The sequence below is a fragment of the Crocodylus porosus genome, unplaced genomic scaffold (genome assembly GCF_001723895.1).
Source record: "Crocodylus porosus isolate Cpor-Errol unplaced genomic scaffold, CroPor_comp1, whole genome shotgun sequence".
Lineage (NCBI taxonomy): Eukaryota > Metazoa > Chordata > Crocodylia > Crocodylidae > Crocodylus > Crocodylus porosus.
This window is the reverse complement of record NW_017728912.1, coordinates 2,109,972-2,130,072: the sequence shown is the minus strand read 5'-3', so window position 1 is coordinate 2,130,072 and position 20,101 is coordinate 2,109,972. Positions and strand designations below refer to the sequence as shown.

Here is a 20,101-nt window from a genome sequence, read left to right as displayed (position 1 = left end):
ATGTTCCTTAGTGCCATTGGAATATAGTTTCTACCAAGTTATGCCGCTCTCTTTTTAGCATAATATAGTTTAATTTTTGTAGGTACTTCCATGAAAAAATGTTACTTTCATGTTTAGGTATTATTTCATACTGTTAGAGCACCAGCACAAGCTTCATTTATTGTGAATGATTGTTTTAGCTGTAGTTTGAATAAAAATAGGAATGCTACATCATGGGATTCTACTATGAAGCATTTTGGTTTTATATAAAATTATATAAATATATATTATGCAAAGATTATTCTTGTTTTCTGAAATATGAAGTTTGTGACTCTGAAGCAGTCTGAAGTAAATGTTGATATATTCCTTATTTTCTCATTTAATATAAGGCACATATTTGATTTAAAAATTATGTAAAATACACCAACCTTTGTAAATCTCAGGCTTCTTTCATCATGGCTAATGGAATTAAGTTATGCTGGGCTTGTCCACTTTTTGAGCATGTTTAAAAGTAAAAGTGGACATCTAGCACAAATTCTTCCCTTAGCTATTTCTGCATCGACATACCAATGCCGATACAAGGATTTAACTGAAAGCAACATTTTGCCTGTTGCCTTCTAAACAGAAGTCATGGATAAGGCCAAATATTGATGTGATCCTCTCTTAAAGAAACAGAATTAATAATTAAGGCAAGTTTACATTACACTTTGTGTTAGAAGCAGGTTGGAATATTGTCTACTGTGTTTTTTAAACCTTATATAAGCCATATATAAATAAGGTTACTATCTGGGACAATGTGAAATCTGGAATGCCTACCCCCTGCTTCTGCCTATTCCCTTTCTCCACCCCCCTGCAGTCAATGCCATTAGTGGCCCATTGTTCTTTACTTCACAGGTGTTAACAATCACCTGTAAAATAGCAATTAGTATTAGTAGGGATTCCTGTTTCACAGCTCCTGTCATTCAACCTCTGGCCTCTGCACCCTACACCCCATACCCAGGATACTTATTCTAATTTTCAGCAGCTGGCTGGGACTGGCCTGCGAAATCTGGGACTCTCCTGGCCAGTTTGGGACTTACTGTCACCCTATATAAAAAGCCTCGTATAAAACGTTTATTTTTGTTAAAACCATGTTACATTACTCAAGGGGTGTTGGTTGTAGCTGTGTTAGAACCTCGTCTTACATTTCTTGATACACACGTTGAAAAATGTATTGGGTGGGCTGAATATTAAAAAAAAACCAAAAAAGAGTAAAGAAATCACTCTGTTTTTGACCAGCTCTCAAATATTTGTAATTGTAGGGGAGAAGAGGACACACTTTACACACCTGTTCTGAAGTAACTTCTTTAACATATCTTTTCTTTGTGCACTTTTATTGTAAATGGGAACCCCCACAGAGAAACAGAGAAAAGGGAGAGGGGGAGGGCAGAGAGAGCAAGAGAGAATGAAATATATTTTGCAGACATTCTTGATGTCTTGTAAAGCCTGAATGTTCACAATGAACAGTACTGTTCCTTTTAAAACTAAAGGACAAAGAGTCATAGGGATTGAACTCAATTGTATGCAGGTTAACCAGACTTAGGTGTAACTAAAAGTGTGTGACACAAAGTTGGCACTTACCCTTTGTTTATAAACATAAAATAAAACAGAGCTGATGAAGTGTCATAGATGTATTTCATTTTATAGAACAAGTATAATATTATATGTGAAAATCCAGTTCAAGGACCCTATAGAATCTTTTTTACTTACACTTTTAAATTCTATTTTGCTTTTATTTTGTGGCGTCAGTCACTGCATACTCATCCATGTGCACATACACACTGTTGTATTAAAAAGGAATAACTCATTGTACAATTTAATTGCAGTAGTAAGCAATTGTTGCTCCTTTTAGGTTATGGTGTGTGCATGAGAGGTCACCAGGACCCTTGACACGTACACCTGGGCAGGAGTATGAAGCAGTAGACGCTGCCCAGACTTCCCCACCTTTACACCATCAAGACATTATCCAAAGGCCAAACTTAGTCCAGAAGTTTGGTGCCTCAATGACTGTGGTTATATGAACACCCAGGAATTGAACCCAGGTCTCTCACATGGCAGACAAGGATTGTTTTACTGTACCCCAGCAGTGGGTATAGTTTGGTTGTAACTACAATTAAAATATAGCAAGATTAAGAGCTGGGTGTGACCAGTCCAAATTAAATTATGCCACTTTGTCTTATTTTTTACTAAATCAGGAATAACATTTTGGACTGTGTTCCTGGAGTTTCTTTCTCCTAAAGGCTGTTTTGATCATGTCACCATATTTTCTCACTATACTTCCCATAGTCCTTAGTCATAGAGAGATATCTGGTCCTGCAGTCCTTCCCCAATATGACTACTTGTGATTGACAAACGTACTTTTAAAATTCCCTCTTTCTGTGGAACATTACTTATATTACTGCCATTACTTCTGTGGACGTTTAGGGCATATATACATGTGCTTCGTGAGCGGGGGAAGGCTCTAATTAGAGTGGCTTAGAGAATCTCGTATATCAGTGAACAAGCTTTAGTTAAAGTGCCCTTGCCACCATTTTTCAGTGTGAGGTGCTAATATATGAGATACTGGAGTTTGCTTGGAGTGCAGTAATTATCATGCTCCAACAGACTCGATTAATCGAGTCTACTCCGACATGCTGTAATTACAGCACACTGGAGCTGCTCATTGCTTGTAGAAAAACACCTTTGATTACCTAGATGCTTTTAAAAAGAACACTTAGATCCAAAAAGATACTTAGACACCTCAATTCCAAATCCATAAAGGCAATAAGGCAACTATAGGCACCAGTAATCTTTTTTTTTTTTTTTCAATTCTGTCCATTGTTTATCTACATTCCAAATAAGAGAGGGTGGTGGTTGCTAAGACAGACTGCTGTTAATTATTAGGCCAGACTGGATTTTGGTTTCTATTGTAGAATGACGGCCTAAACAGTTATGGAGTTCCTCTTTATTCTCTTGCACAGCTAGCCTTCATAGGGCTGATAATTCTCATGCAAGTTGAGTAGGGTAGAAGAGGAGCTTTGGTTCCCCTTTATTGCTACATGCACCAATCAGCTATGACATGATAGCTGATATGCAGGGAATGTATGCTGTGCCAGGGATAGGCCTGGTTCAGGGGAAAACAATCCATCTTCTCATTTGCTTTTGGGGGCCATGGTAGGGGTTGTGACAAAGGCACAACTGAGCCTGGACATATCTGTTTCATCTGAGATGCACCATGTTAGTAGTAAGTCTTGATCCCAGCCTCCATTATATGCTATTATGCCTTTTAGACGTAATAAGTGACTTCTTTTGGGATTCTCTTTGTTCTGTGCAAATGCCATGGGTAGTCCCACATACCTTCTAACGCAGACTATACATGACTGTGGGTAATGAATTCAGGACAGGATCTGACATGCTGTGTGCTTGCTTTTTGTTTGTGAGCTGCAGACCAGTATATACACAGTCATGGAAAGCTGTTGAATTATGGATTATAACAGCACTAGAGCCACTATAATTAATACTTGCTAAAGCAGAAACCCATAGAACACCCCAAATTTAGAGAGGCACAAAGGCATTGTGTAGACACCTTGGTCAGTCTTTCCTTTAGCTGTGCCACTGTGTTGCAGGCTTTGAAAAGTACAACATAGAACCAGACTTACTTGTTGATAAATGCTGGTAACCTAAAGGCAACAAATGTCTTATCACAGTATGTCTCTCTCTCACATACAATAGTGTTTTTAATTGACTTAATAAATACAGCCTGATTCTGACTACGCTTTTATCATAGGAAGCCAGGAGTAACTCTATAGAATTTACACCTGAAAAAATCTGTCCCAGTTTTTTCAGTTATAGTACTAGCAGAGTAGTTATCTGGCTACATATCTCCATAATTGGGGATATATATGCAGAAAGAACTTCCTGATTATTTTCTGTCTTGTCCTGCTGCTCAGGTTGGTATTATGCTATTGAAAAAAAATGTCTTTTGATTATGCTTACTAGTGCTGTTGGTTCAAGCTGTGGTATCATCGTTCCCATTACAAAAATGTCTCATACTGCTGAGTTATTTCTGCATTGTGTCATGATGCTATTTTTACCGTATCCTGAAGTTTCTTTACCTCCCACCTTTGAATTCTAGCATTACTTTCATTTTCTTGGATATATTACTACACACAGACACACACAGACACACACACGCACTATGTGAAGATTGATCATTCCTGTACAATTCCGTATAGCATACTTCTTCTTTACATGTCTATGTATATATTTAATACAAACAATCTTTCTTTCTGTATTTTTGTTGTCTCATTCACTCCCGGGGCTTCCAAGTCTAGATGTTTTAAATTGATCAAATGCATGCTTTAAAGCATTTCTAAACTTTTCAGCATAGCACATGCATTTCAAATATTTTAAAGATGTTATATTTTTGCTATAATACCAATGTATTTCATTTAACTGAAATTTTTAGCTTTTCTTCAATAGGATGAAAAATAAATAGCTTAGAAGTCTGATTTGAACAATACAGTGTTTATAGTTTGCAACTTCCTGATTTTAATTTATGTTTCTTGTCTTTTATTATTCACTTTGCCTATGCTGTAGCCTTATGTATAATGCAGCATCACGTGTATCCTGATGTAGATGGAAAATCCACAATAAAAATCATGCTTATATTCAAAGTATTGTAATCTTCATTGCACCCAGAACCTTCACCAAATGGTGGTGCTGTATCTTTATCTTAATCTATTTTTTGTTTGGTTTTTATATTATGTTTTCTTTGGGGGTGGAGGGAGGGAAGGAAGAAGGATAGAAGTTAAGTTCTGCCTCTGTCTACTGATCATGTTCCTTGCACTGTTCTAATAAATCATTTGATTTGTGTAAGTAAGAATTACAGTATGTTGACCCTGTTCTTCCTTGCACTTTCTTTGATTTAATATATACAGTTGCCCTGATGCTTAATCTCAGATTCAATACCTTGTTTGATACATGAAATGGAAATACAGGATGACCTTGAAAATAACCCTTATTTCTAGAATATTGTAGTCAGTCTATTTGTCCTTCCTCATCCCAGTTGCCCAAGTACTCTAGTTAGGGCTTCTACCAAGAAAAAATGTTTCTCTAGTAAAAATGTATTTTATCTTCTTGTGACCCACTTTGTCTCTGTGAAGTAAACATATTGGGCTCCTCCACCAATATAGATTGTTCCACATGAATTGGTTGCTTTTCTCCTTGTCTAATGGTTGAAGTCTGGGTTTCCACCTTTCTAATTGAAAGAACTGCACTGGTGACTGATCTTGAGTGTCGTTGTGCAAAAATAGCTAACAGGATCAGAGGGGCCATGATTGCTGGCAGATTTAGTATCTAGTAACTTCCAGTAGTAAAGTGTGACCTATCTATAGCAGAAGTAGTGAAATATAAACAAAAGGTTGAAATCCAGTTTACTTGAAAGAAACTTTCTAATGTTTATACTACCTATGAAAATGCTACCAAGTAGTTTAGTTGTCAGTGGGTACATCTACAGGGGCCATTAAAGGGATGTGATAAGTTCCGGCATGAAAACTGCTGCCAGCCGTAGTTTACATATGTGCCCGGGACAGCACTTTGAGTTGGGGCAGAGCAGCCCCGGGCTGGCAAGGGGCTCAGTGGGTCAGCCTCAGATTCTGGGTGGTGGTATCAAGTGGCAGAGGGGCTGGCTGGGGCACAAGGATGCTAAAGTGTGGGGCTAGGTGGCAGGCAGCCCCCACACTGCAGCACTCTCATGACCCAGCCACCCCATCACCATCTACATGTGCATTTTGGTAGAATAAATTACTACAGCAGAGTTAATGAATTTACTATGCTCTAATACCAGCACATATGTAGACTGTGGTGCTTCACTGCAGAGCAAATTAGTCAACTCCACAGTAAAGTGCACATGCAGATGCACCCAGTGAGATCCAGATCTGATGTCGTCAACTCACACCTAAGTTTTCCAGCAAGGGAGTAAAGGAAGGAGAACCTATCTATTAATTTCCATTTACTAAATTATTGTTACAAAACAATACTATCTTTTTGTGACCCACAAAGTTAAAAATTATAATCTGGATATTTTTGGTACTACAGTAAAGAGCCTTGTCCCACAAGGTATGATGAAGTACTTATGCCACCTGCTAACGTTCTGGATTTTTCAGGTCTGACTCAGAATGGATTTTTTCAGTTTTTTTTCTCTGCAGTGTATGCTTTGGGGCATTCTGAGAAGTTGTCTGAGAGATATGCATATTAGGATTTGAATGCATGCAAGCCTTGCTTTTTCAGCTAAAAGCAATTTATTTTTTAAGCCGAAGCAGGCAAAGTGGCTCTATAATACTGCAGCAATTAGATCACCTGAGAAGAGGCCCACACATGACAAACAGTGTCCCAGAAGCAAAGTATTTTCAAATGAGGTGCAGTTGGGATTTTGACATACCAGTCTTCTGGTTTGGATATGGAGCAATAGGCAGCAGACATTCATAATCATATTCATATTTTGCCCCTACTAAATCTGACCTATATTTAAATACTAGTCTGGTGTACAGATCCATTATAAAAAAAAAAACCAAAAACAAAGCCCAACAAGCAAAACCTTTTTTTCTGTCCTATTTCTTTCTACAAAATATTGGATTACTTTTTGCAGTTCAGCATACAAAATCTTTGTGCACAATAAACTCATTTAATCTTCCTCTATGGCCAAAATTGGCTTAAATCTCCTTGTTCTTTTGGGGATCACAAGGTATCTGGAATAAAATCCTCCTTCTTTTATGACTGAGAGAAACAAATTCTGAGGCTCTCTTGTTTAACAACTGTGCAGCCTCTTGCATCAAGATTAAACACTTTGTTCTGTCCCCAGGCAGTTGTGTATTTATTACTCCTGAGGCAGTGGTATTTGAAATAAATGGAATTGAAAGACCCTGAGAAATGGTTTCTGAAACTCATATATATTGAGTTATTCTCTCCTACATGAGTAGAAAATACTTTAGTTCCTTCTCCCACGCACCCATGCAAAGAAAAGCAGCTGATGTAGAATGTCACATGATAGGATTATGAAAGGGAAGATACTTTTTATCCTTACTCACTGAAGCTTACTGCTTCCTATTATCCTGAAAATAGCCTCCCTGTCTTTAATGAATTGGTCTCCCTTATATTCTGTCTCAGAAGGTATAGGATGGTATGCAAGTAACAATCTTAAGAAATTGTCCAGACTGCTGTCTTTCTGACTTACGACATGGCTTATTTTCCACAAAGATTCTGGTCACCAGACAGAAAGTAACCAAATGCCTTTTTATGTTATTAGAAGAAATCCCAATGATACCATGCAAAATAAGAATAAAACAAGTAGAGGCTGTAGTTTATGTTTGAAATAAATCTAGAGCTTATGACATGTGCAAACCAATAATCCTAGAACTAGTAAGCCTTTATTCATAAAACAAGAACAGAGTTAACACAAGCTTCCCACACTATCCCATTAACATACCTCAGTGTTTTTTTGAGGAATCACACTGCAATTATTTTTCATGCCTTTTTATTCTTTATTCTCTTTATGTTGAAACTGCCAACAAGGGTATTGCTTATTACCATTTCTAATGGTAACTTTTTATCATGTGTAGCTTTGGGAGGGAAGGCAGCTGTATTCTAGTATGCTTTCAGTAGAGCAGAAACTATCCCCGTGCTGGTTATCCATTTTATACATGTAATATTAAATTCAAAGTGCAGTGGGCTGATGAGGAGGCTGAAAATGGGCCTGGTAATGCTTAGGCTGTCACCTGGTAAGTAGCTACAGTATTTGATAGGAAGCAGGGAATGCAAGTTCAAACCCCCTCTGAGTATAAGGGGCCTAGAACCTGAGTCTTTTGGCTTCTTGCTTCTAAACACTATTCAGTTGGATTAAAACAGGGGAGGACAGAACACTCATCCACTAATCATGGGCTTTTGTTTGACTAATATTTTGGCATTATCTCAGTGTTATGCACATAGCTGAGCAACTCTATTTTGTTGCACAGCTTCCCAGCCAGAGATCAACCCTACTGAACATGCTCAGTGTGTTCACGCAAACTGGCATTCCCAGAACTCAATCACAAACAGTTGTTCAGGCACGTAAAGGGAAAGAGGATTCACTTCTCAGCATCTCACTGTTAACAGGATCCTGAAAGCTGGGTTGACTAAGAAAAACTAATACTAAAAACTACCAAACATTTGAAAGACTCACAAAATAAAATCATGAGATGGCAATACTGGATATGGCCTTTAACCCTTTAGGCACCCAACTGTGAATACTACTTACTGCTATATAGTCATCATGACCATTACACTGGGGATGAATCATCTAGATTGGAATAGTTATGGAGTTGCTCGATGTAAAACTGCTGAAGTTTGCAAGAGAAATTGACTGAACTTTCAGTGTTATCTTGTCTTCAGTTTTATAAAAGATCTTACATATAGGATTTTCAAGAACTTCAGTGCATCCAGATTCAACACTAGATATAACCAAATTGTCGTGCATATTAAGCTTTACTTTCATGGGGTTTGTCACTTGTTTTTGAAAAGGAAGTGCATAAGGAAGCTTTTTTCATGTTGTTTCCCACCCTGATAATATCTTCCCATCAATTACATAAGTATACTTCTTTCTCTGAAATGGGGGTACTGGAAACGGGGCTAAATTATGACACCACAAAGGGGAAAAGTTTGTCAAATCTTAACTTTCTTTTCTATTTTTGGACTTGATCTTTCATTCCTTAAGTATCCAAAATTCCCATATATGTCTATCTAATCCTAACTAGGCAAGAATATACAGCCTTTGCTATATTTTATATGGAAGTTCATATGGCAGGGTTAATATTACATTAAAAAAAACGCATCAAAATATTAGCACAGCTCTGAAAATTGAATATATGATAGGGTGAACCAGAAAATAAATGTTACCTATTGAAAAAGTGATTTCATTCATAGCCAGCAGAGAAGATAGAGACAATGACTGAAGTGCAATTTATGAAACGTGCATTTTCATTGTCCTATAGCTCTAAAATGATGTCACTGATTACTTCTACACCCTAGGTAAATTAAAACCATCATAAAATGTGACAGCAATCTCCATTAATATATCTTGATAACACATCAGTGAAGTCTATTATTTAAAATAATTTCTTTGACTCTATCAATGTTTACACAATACAGAATCATCAATGTTGACTTAAGGTTATCTGTATGTCCCATAGCTAGAATACAGAACATTGTATATTGATTTCTCAGCCACATTCTCCTACTTTACTATCATTAAATGAATTTTGATTCATAAAAGAAAAACCCATAGAGTCAAATGTCATCTATTATCCAATATATTGCTCTCTACTGCTACTAAAATAGTCTGCATCTCATCTGGGAAGCATAATGTACATGAGTCTTCTGTGAAAGAATTTCAATAAAATATTGATGCAAAGTACTTTTTTATATTTTGCATGATAAGATGTTTTGGAGATTCAGGGAAAAAATCCTTTCTCATTTTGGGTCATGCTTTGTATTCTAAGAGCTATTGTTTTGAATCTTTTCTTTTGAATTCACTATTTTAATGCATTTCTATTATTCTAATACTGGGCTGTGTTTACCAGTACAATTTTATTTTCATCACTAAGTGATAACTGCTCCAAAAGCTATGTTTTGTTTTATGCCTTATAGGAAAATAGTTTATGGTACTCTGTCTAGGAAACATTATTTTTCTGTTTTAACCAATTCTATGTTGGAATTATAACTAGGAAAAAGTATTAAAAAAATTGTACCAATTCTGAATTTTGTTTCTCCAACATGTCTAGGTCTCTTGTTATTTCCTGTTGACAAATATTTGTACATTCAGTATTTTGTACTTATAAGACTTATTATGAACAAAACATGTTGATTATAAAGAGCAGGGGTTTCAAACATACTGTCTGCAGGCCAAATCTGGCCTGTGGGTTACAAACCAAACCCACACACTGCATGTGGCATGCAGAACATGCAGACTAGAACCAGCAATGAGGGTGCTACACATGGCCGGGGGGGAGGGGAGTGGCACATGTGCACATTGCATGTTGCACCGTGCTTGATAGACTTTAGAATACTGGCTCCAGGACTGGTTCACATCAGACTATGCCAGAGACAGTGCACAGAGCCTGTCTGGTAGGGCACTGCATGCGTCTGCCCCAGGCCAGCCCCTGTGCCATGAACAGCATATATGGTCAGTCCATCCCCATGCACCACTTGGGGGCCAGCACTGGACATGTTCTGCATGCTCCACCCCACTGGGACCAGACCTGCATGCTGGCTCCAGTATGGCCAATTTGGACCAACCCTGGAGCCAGTGCTCCAGGGTGTAGCATGCAGTGTGCACCCCGTGCCAGTCCTCCTGCACTATGTGCAGCACTCATGATGCTGTTTCTAGCCCATGAGTCACCCACAGTACAAGTCCCTGAGGAGAGCCAGCACGTACTACATGTGGCACAGGGAGCTAGCATCGAAAGCATGGTGCCTGCTGTTCTACATCGTGGCTCTGGCAAAGCTGAACCAGGCGACAGACTGACCCAGCAATGATCATCTGGCCCACAGGGCAGAATGAGTTTAATGCCCCAATATAGAGTCAGACTGTGATAGCCTCAATCATGTCAAATAGTACCTAACTTCACAATTTATCCCTGTGGTTTCAACTACATGAACTGAGAAAAGAAATGAAACTTCACAAATTATCCCTGTGGTTTTAGCTACATGAACTTGAGCAAGGATGATTAAATCTAGCCCACAATAGGGAGAATTATATAACCTGGAAAAAGTGAGGACCAATGCCTGAGCAATTAAGCACTTCCTACAAAGTGCTCTGAACTTGATTCCCATGGATTCAAATGATCTTGAAATTGACACTTTGCAATCAATGGGAGGTTTTCCAGTTCACTTTCATAGGTAGAGATTTGGGCCCAATGTAATTTAAGAATGCTCAGCATTTGCTGGGTCAAGCTTAGTATTGTGTACTTCAAACATTTAAACCAAAAGCATGCCCTGATTTTATCTGCTTTCAGGTTTTGTATGCCTCAGATTTTTATTGGTTATCTTTTTTTCAACAGGAAAAAAAAAAATAATTGCCTTAAAAAAATCTCTTGCTATGGTAATGTGATGGTTTGTTTTTCTGGATAGGCTGAGATAAACTACCTTAATACATTTGTCATACTTATGTGGCAGGTTGGCTGGTGGGCTCACTGGCCAACCAAACTGTTAGCTTGAGCCTGTATGGCTCAAGCCCTGCGTTGGTGGAGGCACTCACCTTTCCCCACTGATCGGGGAAGGTAGGAGGAAGGCTGTCCCACCCTGACCCAGGGCAAGGGGAAAGGACCTGAAGGGGAACTAGCCTCTCAGGTTTGCCATTGGTCCATTCCCAATCTAGGGGTGGAGCCTTGAGTGGGGATAAAAGCCCGCGTGTCAAGCACATGGGGGCTCTTCAGTGAGGGACAATTAAGGTGGGGGCCTTAAGAAGTGCTGGTAGAGTTGATCAGCAGGGTGGAGCAGTTGTCCCAGAAGTGGCTCAAAGTCTTCTCTTGTGAGTGGGAGGCTGTGTCCAAGCTCCATCACAGGAAGAGCTGCAGTGCCAGGTCACAGAGGGTCTGGGACCTTGACCTTATATGAGATAGCATGGGTCCCCAGCCCTGTACAAGGCAGGAACTCATGGTGCATGGGTCAGTGCACAGGGCTGGAGGAGCTGAAAAGGACCACCACAGCTGCATGAAGCAGTATGAATAAGGCAGGGGTCCCATGGTGCAGAAATTGGGGCCAGAGGAGCTGGAAGGGACTGCAGCTGCATCAGGTAGTGCAAGTCCCAAACTCTACATGAGACAGAGGTTCCATGGTACATGGATTTGTGCATGGATTGGTGCACAGGGTGGAGAGCAGACTGACAGGCCAGGTCACTGCACAAGGCAGCTTAGGCCTTCCCACAGCAAGCGGCGACTGGGGTTGAAGACTCCAGTGCAGGAGGATGCCCCACTCCCCATGGCTAGAGATGAGTCTACCTCTCCGAAGTAGCAGGAGGTGTGAATTACCTGGAAAGGGAATTCCCACAGGGAGGAGGGCCTCCCTACTGTGAGGTGATCAACAGGGAGCCCCTAACAGGGAGAGTACAAGTTGCTTTGACACAATGAGGGACCTTGGGCCTCGGGTTTGTCAAGGGGTGCTTATAGGGTTATTGGCTCCCCCTGTCAGGTGACCTCGAAAAGGGTAATGATCTTTGAGGTAATGAGAGCTTCCACCAACACACACCTTCCCTCCTGGTGCCACAATTTCTTTGGGCACATCTGCTGTGCCTTTACTTGGAGTCTGGTCATTTATTGCCCTTGGGGTTCTGTTTGTAAGAGTATGTCCCTATTGTTGCTATATGAAAGGGTTGTAAGGTCATTATGTCTGAATGTATTGTATTGGTTATTTTTGTACATGTGATATAACTTAATTGTGTTCTGTTAAATTATTGTCCTATCATGGCCAGGTATTCCTGTCGTTGAATTGCTGATTAACCTGTATTCTGTTATTGAGTGCTCCTTCACCTGTTAAGGGGTAGGGGTGGTGCACTGAATGGGAGGTCACAGAAGATTAAGCTACACACACACACACACACACACACACACACACACACACACACACACACACGTCTATGTATAGACACGTGTGTGTGTGTGTGTGTGTGTCTGTACATAGGGAAATATTTGTACGTAAGTTTATGGTTATAAGTTTTATGTTATGTTGTATCATTAGACCTGCAAATAGTTAAGTATCACTGGGTGTTCTGGTCTCTGCTCTGTTCTGTAGGGAAAGGAGCTGTCCTGTAGCTAAATAGCCATATTCCCACAGCATTCCCACACCTGATGACATCCCTTCAATTGCAGAGGGGGTACCCACCATGTACCACCCAGTTTACACTTACTCAAATTTAAGACGAGGCTTCCCCCCAGTCAGTATGGGTTTCGGGGGAAGATCCTTACTTTCTATTTGAATATGAAGTGGTGTGGGGGCAAGGGGGGGCAGCAGGCTGGAGCAGGAGCCATGTGTGATGTGTCCTGGGCCCTGCATGTGGGGCCAGTCCACTGTGTGCTGCATGAGGACTGTAGGTCAAATTCAGACTCAGTGGCAGCACCAGGGGCCTAATAGTGAGGTAGGCAGGCTGTATCTTTGAAACTCATGGTCCAGGGAAACCAGGCTAGCTTATCCCTTTCACAAATATTTCAGTACTAAACTGTGACAAACAGTTTTTAAATGGTTTCTTTTTTGTCTAAGCAGGAATGATATTTTGCTAGAGCATAGCTTTTCAGGAAAAAGTCATCGTGGAAAATTACAAAAATCCTGGAAATGCAAGTTCAAGGAATAAATAGAAAACATGTGCACCTAAAGCTGGCAGTGATGTAAATGCTGCAGTCACTACAAATGGAAGGCAAATGTAGGGTTGGTGCAAGTGCATGAAGGTGTGATTTACAAAGTGAGAGAACAGAAATGAAACAATTTTTCAGGAAAAGATGTAAAGAATTTAGTTTAAATAAGTGCAAGATAAAGAGGTTCCATCTGCTTTAGCTTTCATCTTTTTATACCCACTTGGTTATTTTTGCTATTTCATGCCAGAGGGATGGAAAGATAAGGCTGTAAGTTACACTAACTTACGCTCAGACTGATTTATATCAACTTACCGACATGTAACTTAAATTGCCATTCCTGTCACCTCTGAGCATGGATCATTGCTACTGTTTCAGAACCAGAGCAACCTACATTTTCTGTGGGTGGAACCGTTAGTTAGAATATACAGAAACAGCACTACTCTGGATTTAGTGGTGAAACCTAAATGGATGCTTTTTATTCTATTACCTTCTTTAGTTTTATACAGTATTGATGAAATTGAAAATCAGTGACCTGACAAAAACAAAATAACATGGCATGAAAATTGCTACCATGATTTCATACTGTGTTAATGCAAGGATGTCATTCCGGCTTCAGAATAATAACAGCATTCTGCTTCTGAACTTGCGGCATCTGTCTGCTTTTTAAGAAGAGATGCAGCCACTTTGAACTACTCTTTAGTCACATATCTTTATAGTTTGCTGGAGAATGGTTACTACCAACAGATAATTACTAGTTTGTATTGTTTAAATAAGTGGCATTTCTTTACAGCACATTAATGAAAAAATTCTATAGGAACCTTTTCTTACAGTAGAGTACAGTATTTGATGCAGACAGAGAAACAATGAGATACGTATATCTTTAACATGGTCAAATCCAGAGATCCCGACTTCATTAAAAATCCTTAAGTAGTAGGAATCACTGCCGCAAACTATCCAGCAATTTTGTCCAACACAACTTAAACTGGGCACAGTTACTTTGGACTCAACAAAATGGAGGGATAGCTATGGCAGCAATAGTTCTTTTCCATTTTCTTGTCCAGAAAGGAAACCTCCAACTTGTTGCCCTCTTTCATGTGGGTAGTAGGAGAAGAGATTAGGAGAGCCAGCTTTTGAGCAAGACACAGACACATTCCCAGCTCTGCCTTCATGCAATGCTGTGCTCTGGTGTCATGCCCAGGCACCTCTTTGGGTTACAGGGACCTCATATTGGACCATTTCTAACCCATGAATAGTAAAACCTAACAAAGTTACAAAAAAGTAATTTAAACCCAGGTCTTTTTGGTGGTTGATGGGAGGTGAAAAAAAATAACCAACCATGGCAGATGTCCCCAGTGTGATAGATGATCCCACTCAGTAGATAAAGATGGAGGAGGAGAGGGCTGTTGTGTAATACAAAATAAAGAAACTAATACCATGTCCTGCAGCACTTGAATGCTCTCCATTAGCTGTCTCCCATCAAAGTAATGACAGTTCTTGACTTCACCTTTGTGATCTGACAGGATTTCAGATAATTTCATAAGTCTACACTTTCATAAATTTCATAGACATTAGGGCTGGAATGGACCTCGCGAGATCATCGGGTCCAGCTCCCTGCCCCAGGAGCAGGAAGTCATTTGGGGTCAGATCACCCCAGCAAGATAAATATCTGAGCATTTCATAAAGGTGCCCAGAGTAGGTGCTTGCACCACTTCTATTCCAGACTCTGGAGACTCAGACAGTAAAGAAATTTTTCCTTACCTCCAGTCTAAAATGGTCTTCCAGCAGTTTGTGACTGTTGGACCTTGTCTTCCCTTGGGGAGCTCTGGTGAACAGATGTTCTTCCAGATCCTGATGCACACCCGCTATGTACTTATCAGCTCCCACCAAGTGACCCCTGAGCCTTCTCTTCTCCAGGCTAAAGAGTCCAATGCCCCTTAACCTCTTTTCATAAGGCCTGCTCTCTTGACCTCTAATCATATGCATAACTCTCCTCTGGACTCTCTCACTTCATTTACAGTAACATTTATTTAATAAGAATGATGTTCAGGGATGCCTTTAAAGAGTTATTCTTTTTAAGTAAAACTGTATTTTATTACATGATGAACTATATAGAAATCATAGGTTAAATTTTCAAAAGCATTTATTTACTTACAGTGGGGTCCTAAACAGAATTTGTGCACCTAAAGTAGGACTTAGAACTGAAATGTCTAAGTCTAAAACTGTGATTCTCACAACTGCTGTTCAGCTTTTGCTAATTTCATAGCTATCTCACTCTGTTTCTGAATTTTCCCAGAAGTACCTTGCTCTTGCCAGTGCTGAGCAGTTTGCGTGCCTAAATAATTCCTAAACTACTATCTAATGGTTAGTACAAAAGTTGTGGGAGACTCAGATTCAATTCTGTATTTTCCCTGAGGGGATTCTTGCACCTTCCTAAACGCCATACTAGAGATTAGGAATTCTAGACTTCAAACTCCAGACTATAGATTATTACAGGGAGTAGGAGGGGACACACTTCACTTTCCTTGGTGAAGCTGTTTCTCTGTGCACAAGAGAATTCAAAATTTGTTAGCTGGGGAAAGGGAACAAGAGATACCAGACTGTGTAGCCTACTGTTTAGGTCACCCAGTTGAAAGACCTGTCTCTCATAAATATATAAAGAGCTCCTTTGCAGCAGCACTGGAACTTGGAACTCCCCCTCCTTGGGGAATCCCCTAATCCATAGGTTTTAGAAAGAGGTAGTCAGTCATAATCACATCCCTTTGCCCAAAGAGTCCTGATGAGCATATTCCTTGGGTGAACAGGAAGCATTCCTCAGTGTTGGAATATGAGGGTTTTCATCCTCAGGAAATTGCATGGAAGAATCCTCTAACTACTAGGATATTATACAAAAGGGAAACCTTTGTTTCTAGTTATGTAGTAAAAGAAGAGGGAATCCTATTCAATTTTTGAAAGACAAGACTTAAATAATCACTTTAAAGATTAAAACTGCTATCTACCTCTCTCTAAGGATGAAGTTACATATTACACTTAGATCATACTAAGGGCACTTAAAACATGAGCATTTGCAGGGTAAAGTTTGTTAACTCAAACTAAGTGCCTTCCGAGTACCTCATAATTATGCCATATCAGGCAAGGGTTAATTCTGGGCCATGCGATCTAGCTCATGTTTGGGTAACTTCAGTCTGCACCACAGAGATAAAATGAGAAATTTGCAGTCCTCCAGCATCCCAGGATGTGTTGCTTCAGGATGCCCCTCTGTGCTCCACCCAGAGCAGGAATAGGGCCCTGGTGTCCTAGTTCCTAGCCATGCCCCACTTGCCAGTCCTCTAGTGGTAAATCAGAGGCATGCCGGCAAGAAATGATATTAACCCTTAACATGTAACTGCTCTCAGCATGTTTTAACTTTAACAATGCTTAGCATTCCACAGATTTAGTATGGTCTAAGTGTCATGTGTAAATTTCCCCTGCCTCGTCAGGCAAGGATTATCTCCAGCAATTAGGCAGCTCATGTTATAGCTCATATTAGAGTTGTACGTGTTAGTAAGAAAAGGTTGTTCAGATAAACCTGATATCTTTTACCAGACCAACTAAAATAGTTGGAAAAATTTGTCTTAGCAAGCTTTTGGTGTTAAATACCCTTCATCAGGCTGAGGAAGCATCTGCAGTTGGTGTGTGCTCTTCTTGGATGGAAAGAATAGTAAAGAAGCTGGTATGCATGCAGGACAGGCAGTCAGAGTGTGAGAGACAGGTTGTTTTGGGGGAGGGGAATGAATGTAGCTGGTAAAGAGTGGCGAGGTCCCTAGGAAGTCAGATATCAGGCAGGTTATAATGTGTTATAAATCCAATGTCTATTTTTAGTCCATGATTTTCTGTATCCAGGAGGTTGATGAAGTGGAGTTCATAGGCTCGTCTCTGGGAAGTGTTTTGTAAGTTTCCTTTGAGGATCAGGACTGAGAGATTGGAGTGAAAGTGTTTTTTTTTAATGAAAAATGTGCCCCCACAGTTGTGCCCCTAGTCTGGAGGAAGTGTTGATTATTAAAAGTTAAGTTTTTGTGTGTGAGGATGAAGTGTATAAGGTCATCAATATCTGTGGGTCTGTAATCTGAGTTGTCATCTTGTATGTATGTAAGGCAGCCTGAATTCCATCCTGGTGTGGGATGTTGGCATATAGACTGGTAACATCCACGGTGGCTAGGATGGTGTTGCTGGGAAGGTGGTTTGTGTTTTTAAGTTTTCGTGGAAAATCTGTAGTTTCTTGGACAAAACTGGCTTTTTGGGTGACAAGTGGTTTTAGGATAAATTTGATGAAACCCTCAGTTAGGTACCTCTCCACTCTTTACCAGCTACGTTAATTCCCTTCCCCGGCACCCCCAACCTGTCTCTCACCCACTGACTCCTCAATCTACATTTTCACTGCCTGCCTGTCTGGCATGCATACCGGCCCAGCCTCTGGCTGCTTTACTTTTCATTCCATCCAGGATGAGCACACGCCACCTGCAGAGGCTTGCTCAGCCTGATGAAGGGTACTTAAACCTGGAAGTTTGCTAAGAATATTTCCAACTATTTTAATTGGTCTATTAAAAGATACCAGATTTACCCAAAAAACCTTGTCTATGTCCTTAGACGAACATGGCTATAACCTATGCCCCGTAACATGTTAGTGAGGGTATTAACCCTTAATATTACTACCCACAGCATGCACTAATGTTAATACCAGTTAACATTCCCTAGAGTTAGCAAGTGTATATTATATTGTGTAATGACAGCCTAAGTCACCTAAGCCTTAAATTTAACCTGCATTTTCATCCTAAATAGTTTCCTGCTGTTCATATTGACATCACTGGGCAGGTTATTTTATATCTCATTCTGAGGTACCTAACTTTCTCCATTTTAGGTACTTTTGAAGATTTCACCCCATATCCATATTATATTGGGACACATCTAAGGCATGCAATTGAAGGGAAATATGTAATTCATGCTAAAAGACAGTTACTATCATCATTCTGGGGAGTTTTTGTTTGTGTGTTTATCTTTCACTTCAGTGTCATGCATTTGAAATTAGTCTACTAATTTCATCCATTTTATTTTTTTTCACCAACCATCTGTGTTTTGTCTTGCTATATGAAGTGTTGTCTAGTTTAGCTGTAGGTTTACTTCTTAGATTGCTCTTGCGTTGTTGCTACTTGTATGGCTGTTTGCATTTTTAGCATCTTTTGTTTGTTCTTGTCCCCTGCTGCTTTACTTCATTGCCACTATCTCTGGGTTTTTGCTATGAACTGCCCATCTGATGGGTTTCCTGCTGATTTCACTCTATTGCTAGAGCTCTAGCATTAGCCTTACTAACCACTGGAGCAATGTCCATTGGCTGTCTTGTGTATAGGGATGCCAGGTGCTTCATCCATTCAGCTCTGATGTCTGATCTAGTCCATTAGCCTGCAATTTTGATAGGCTCCTCTGAGGTTGGCTGAATGTAACAACCAGACTTTGGATAAAAGGAATTTATTGACTTAGTTTAGAGCTTTATTGTCTGAATCATATCTGTTTGGACTGCCCTTGCATTTTTATTATTTGCTATTTACATCCCATCTATGTATGTCAGAATACTTTATTGAGTGTAGTTATATGAGTATTTAAGTATTCTATTTCTTTATGATTTATAGAATTGCAGTAATGTACAATAAGGGTGTTTTGTACTTAAAATGGGTATTTTATGTGAGGACATATGTATGCATATTTCATTTTCCTAAATGCTATTTATTACCCACTTTGTTGTGCACTGCAAAGAGTATTTGATTTTTTTTAGGTGAAAATAAATGGTACAAATGAATTCTTTTAAAAATTATTTCTTTATGGAAAAGGCGCATTTGAATTTACTATGGATGAAACAAGTGGGATTTTAAAAATTAAATATAACTGTATAAAAATAACATCTATAACCCTGTGGAATTTAATATAGTTGGTGTGACAGACATTCTATGGACTTTTTAATTTGCTTTGGAATTTAACTCTGCTAAAGTTATGTAAATTAGTCCAAAAAATTTATGGGGAAAAATATTCTCTTCCTTCCTGAATTTTATTGGACTATGTCATAACTTTGTCACCAACATGCAGATATATAAAGTATAAAGATTACATAAAAGAAGAAAAAAGTTTTAGAATAGAACAGAAGTTAAAATAAGTTCGCATAGCACATTGTTTTTGTTGTGGTTGTTACATCTAGGAACAACCAAGAATGAGGCCACGCTGTGCTAGACCTTGTAAAAAGATATAATTATAGACTTACAGCTTAAAAGTGCAAGAGAAAGAAAGCTTGGGCAAGAGGAACTAAGAGTCCCAAGAGGGGCTAAAAGAAAGAAACACTGGAAGTGCTAACACCCACAAGGCTTGGGGCATGGTGTAGGGGATGAATGGAGCTACACAATTCGCCCTTAAGGCTACAGGTACCCTGTGGGGGCACAGTCAGTTTGAGAGGGCCTATATAGCATAAGTGCTGGATTGAGACCAGTGGGGTCTTGGAGAGACCCATTGAAGGGATTCAGGCTCACTCTAAAATCTGGGGGCAGCCTCCCCAGGCAGGAGCCAACAACTACTAGGGGGTGATGCAGCTGCTCCTAGGGCTCAAATCCCTTCTCTACCCCTTCTCTACCTCCTGGGGCTCAAATCTGCCACAGGTAGCTATTCCAAATGGAAGAGCATGGCCACACACACATACTGAAATATCCTGA

General features: G+C 39.7%; 1 long non-coding RNA gene across 1 annotated transcript; it reads left to right on the top strand.

Annotated features, from left to right (window-relative positions):
• The first annotated feature begins 316 nt into the window (after positions 1-316).
• LOC109309539 lies at positions 317-5,917 on the top strand. The gene is made up of 3 exons (XR_002100947.1): positions 317-327; positions 3,789-3,794; positions 5,812-5,917. It is a non-coding gene; the product is annotated as an uncharacterized LOC109309539 (long non-coding RNA).
• The last annotated feature ends 14,184 nt before the right edge of the window (positions 5,918-20,101 follow it).